At 36.5% G+C, this 4,514-nt stretch overlaps 1 protein-coding gene across 1 annotated transcript in view; it reads left to right on the top strand.

The window, feature by feature from the left end:
* The window catches only part of LOC107550067 (RNA polymerase II subunit A C-terminal domain phosphatase-like), a 25,173-nt gene that overhangs the window by 8,961 nt on the left and 11,698 nt on the right, over positions 1 to 4,514 (top strand). The window lies entirely within an intron of this gene.

The following is a 4,514-nucleotide window of genomic DNA, read 5'->3' as shown; positions in this document are numbered from 1 at the left end:
ATAAGGAGGAAGCAAGCCTGATGCCTGGCCCGTGTCTGAGCTATGACGTGAAAATTGTCCCGAAGCCATAAATAAGTTGGGTCCGTTGGGCTCGGGCTGAAATGCTGGGCTCTAAAGCGCAGCTTGTTGCATTTAAGCAGCAAAAATACACACAAAATGACTCCAAAATGGCCATCCTGGCCACACAGTTAAATAAATGATAATATTCAGTGATGTGATATGTGAAATGTGGAGTAACGTCTGGCGCAGTCGCAGCTTGTACTTATTACTAAAACAAGAACGCAAACGAGTAGCATTAATAGTCATTCATTTTAGTTAACATATGCTATAATAATTTTAACAGATTTTTATTCTTATTGTAAAATAATGGAACATTTAGGTCATGAATATAGTCTCAAAAGTCATGGAAATTTATTGGTAAAAATGTGTACGAACCTTGTAGAGTAACGCTGCGCGTTTCTAAGCATTTCAGGGGACCTTTAAGGGCGTCCTGTGGGGCTGCACATTTAATCAAAATTAAAACAAAAATTGTGATTATGGCTTAGTGTGACTGTTAAATTGCAAAAGCTGTGATTTAATTAAATAAGCAATGCGTGTTGTTGAGTGAAGCGCAGCACTGTTTTCGTTTACACATGAGCAGCTCATGATCTGTTTTCAGTGTCTGAAGGGGGCGAGGCCATGTTACGCTGCTTTAGAGAAGAGAAAGAGAAAACTAGGGGTGCACGTAAAAATCTATTCATATATTAATCGCGATTCTGTCTTCTATCGATTCTAATGGATTCACAAGTTTCAAAATCAGTGTTCTAAAGCAGCAGTCCTTAATACTGTTCCTCGCGTCCCCCTGCTCTGCATCTCTCTCTCTCTCTCTTTCTCTCTCGTTCATATTCAGCTCAGCTCCAACAATGAACTGTTCCAATTAAACACTTATTTTCACATAGCTATGATGTCACTTGCCTAATCGGGTCATTGTTGCATCGTCAGAAAATTGTATTATTTATTTGCACGTGTTTTTAAGCCATTCGGTACTCGTGCGCTCCAGAGTCTGTGCGCAGTCACATCCAAAGTGCGCTCATGCGTATATGAGTATTGAGTTTGCTACCAAATAAGCTCAGCAGAACCCTGCACGGGCCTCAAACATATGCCCTAGTCCGGCCCTTATCCGACAGATTATCAGAATTACTGGCCGAGTCCGACTGGAGCCCGTGTCTTTTTTCTCTTTCTCTCTTCCCCAATTACACAGCTGCTGTTGTAGCCATTAAAATAGTTCAGTTTCGTTTTAATGGCAAAAGGTAATATATATATTTTCGTTTCTTTTTTACGTTAATTTAGACATATGTTTGGAAAATGTTTTTGTTTGTTAAATTCAAGTTTTAGTTTTTTTAAAGTAACGACCAAGCGGCCAGTGGCAGACAGTGAGCTAATCATAGCCTATGTTTGATCAATTTAGCCTTCTCACATCATCACGACTTGCCTAAAATAAAATCTATAGACCTATATAAAATGCTTAAAAAAACAATGTTAGTTTAAATGGTTAACCTAGATAAATTTGTGCTGTTAGGCGCGTATCCAATCGTTTGTGCAGAGAAGTTAAAGTGCGCTTTGCAGGACATGGAGTCGCCAGCACGATCACTTGCATTTTTTACAATACAACCGGAGCACATGCCGCTGAGATGAGGGGCGGGACGTTTAGACGCGCACTAGAGGCAGTTTAGCCAATCACAGCACACTGACTTAGCTAACCAATCAGAGCCCATCACTTATTTCTGAGGACGGGGCTTCTTAAAAGCAGGAAATTATCAGCCCGTTTCTCAGAGAAGGGACAGAGCGGTGTGGAATAAAGGTAAATTATGTGAACATTTAAAAAAAAAAAAAATTTTTTTTTTAACAAAGCATTAACACATGTTAGACTGCACTCCATAAACACAATCAAGCCTAGAAAAAGACCAGTGAACCACCCCTTTAACAGTAGATGCTGCTCCATTTGAACTCCATCTCTGCTTTGAGTTTCGGGTTGCGTTAACACACATTTTGTAATGAGAAGCGCTTATAAGCTGACTGTTGTCAACAAAAGAGAAGCTTTATTTTTTTAAATAAGCATTTTTTTTAATTATAAAATTTAATTTTTATCAATATTTCTTATTTTAAGATTTGTATTATTATTATGCACATTTTGTAATGAGAAGCGCTTATAAGCTGACTGTTGTCAACAAAAGAGAAGCTTTATTTTTTTAAATAAGCATTTTTTAAAATTATAAAATTAAATTTTTATCAATATTTCTTATTTTAAGATTTGTATTATTATTATTATAAATAATTAATAATAGTAATATTAACCTTTTTGTAGTTATTTTTGTGATATTAATATATAATATAATAATATATCAGCATTTTTGTCCAAATTTTGCAGACCTTCAAACAAGCACAGCACTGTAATTTTTTTAATTTTTTTAACTTTTTTTTTTCCCAGCGAAACATTTTAATAGTAATTTATTTAGTTTAATATTCAATGTAATAATAATAATGATAAATATTCAAAATAACATTATTTTATTATTATTATTATTATTATTATTACATAGTCATATTGATATATAATTATAACATTTTTGGCCAAATTGTGCAACAGGGACAGCTATTATTTTTATTTTTTTCAATTCACAACCACAATTTTTATCAGGAAAAATCACAATTTTCCCCTAAACCTTTAAGCTCTAACATCCTGTAGAATTCCACTACACACCAATCAGACACGTTTCTTACTGATATATGGACATTTAATTGCAGTTATTATATGCATGGTATTCAGAAATATTTTGCACAAAACTATCACAGTCCTTTAAAAAGTTTATTGACAGGTTTGTATGCTGGTGCCACTCATATCTCTGCTCTAAGCTGTTTTTAAATGCCACCGAGCAATTAGAGCCTGACCGATATATCGTTTTGCCGATATTATCGGCCGCTATGAGCCTGTTGCCAATATATCGGTATATAATATGCCGCCGATATGAATTTTTTTTTGACAGAACATACAACTCAGATAAAATGCTTGAAATGGTGTAATTACTTAGTTTGTCCAGCAGAGCGCGTGCCATTGCTTGCTACTGGCGACCTGGATGAAACGCTTTAAAGCTTAAGTCTATGGAAAACCATTGAAACTTTGAACGGCCATATCTCCGTAATGGCGCGGAGAATCCGCACCAAATTCGGGGATTCCTTCAGCTCGAGGAACCCTCTCGAACGCGAATCGAATCGGATGTACGTCTAGAAGCCCGCTTTTGAATGAGACCACCCCCGTGTGGATAGCCCCCGGGGTCCGGGAGTTACAGGTGGTTAAATTTGCGGTCCGGCGCCGACCGATCTAGCGATCCCGGGGAATTTCCGCCATGATTCCAGTTCCAAGGGAACGGACACGTTACATTCAAAGGGCATTAAAGTACGCGAGACGTGAATTTATATTTAGGGATGCACCGAATGTTCGGCAACCGAACCGAATAAGCGAAAAGACCGAATAAATTGTACCGAACAATGATATGAAGCGATCAAATAGCAACCAGCGCAGAGTGAGAGGCAAGCACTCTTTATAATGCAGCGCACACGTCAGCAGTGTGGAAGCATTTAAACTGTTGGAGAAAGACGCAAAAATCATTACAAGCACCGACAGCGAGAGACTGTTTAGTACTGCATCGCATGTCTTCGATGAGAAGAGGAAGGGGTGATTGTTGCTGGTTACTGTATGATGATTGAAATCATGAAATGGTCTTCAACAATTAGTAAATAAACTGCAGAACGTTATGTTTTCTAATACACACGCGCATTGCTTGTATTCTGACAGCGCTGCACGAGCTCGCAGCAGATCTGCTTGTTAACCAGAGTTCAGTCCAAAGCGCAAGGAATATCTGCGCTGATACAGTCGTCTGTTGCTCAGTCACATTTTTATGAATTTTTACAAGGCATGTGACAATGTGATATGTAGCTACGACGTATTCGTAATGAGACTCATTTATAAATCTGTTATGAACAAAAATAAGCATTGAGGTCTTCCTGCGCGTTTCCGCCAAAATAAAAGTTGAGGAAAAGCAAGATCTCTTATCAACATTCATAAATGTTAGTACTGTAATTTTACTGTTGTTCTGTAAAATCAAATAAAAAGACAATAATAATATTCATTACAACAGCTCTGTTTTAATACATTTATTATAACATTCACACATCGTGTTCAAATTAGGATCTGTAATATTTTCTAATGTTTTAAAAGAAGTCTTTTCTCAGCAAGGCTGCTTTTAATTGTGCAGTTAAAAAACATGCCTGATTCAAGATGGCCAAAAATGATTATTTTGCACACTTATTCATTTTAAGTTAAATTGTGCTATGTTGGTATAGTGTCTGCTAGAATGTTAAAAATGTTCAGTGTTAAATATTTTTAAATTGTTGTTTTATAATTGATTTTTTTTTTTGAAAAGCAAGACAAAACAGTAAAAAGCACATTTTGGCTTTTTAATTTATGCAATGGTGAA

The sequence above is a fragment of the Sinocyclocheilus grahami genome, unplaced genomic scaffold, assembly GCF_001515645.1.
Source record: "Sinocyclocheilus grahami isolate Dianchi unplaced genomic scaffold, SAMN03320097.WGS_v1.1 scaffold387.1, whole genome shotgun sequence".
Classification (NCBI taxonomy): Eukaryota; Metazoa; Chordata; class Actinopteri; order Cypriniformes; family Cyprinidae; genus Sinocyclocheilus; species Sinocyclocheilus grahami.
Note: the sequence above shows the minus strand (reverse complement) of the source record. Positions and strands in the feature narration are given on the sequence as shown.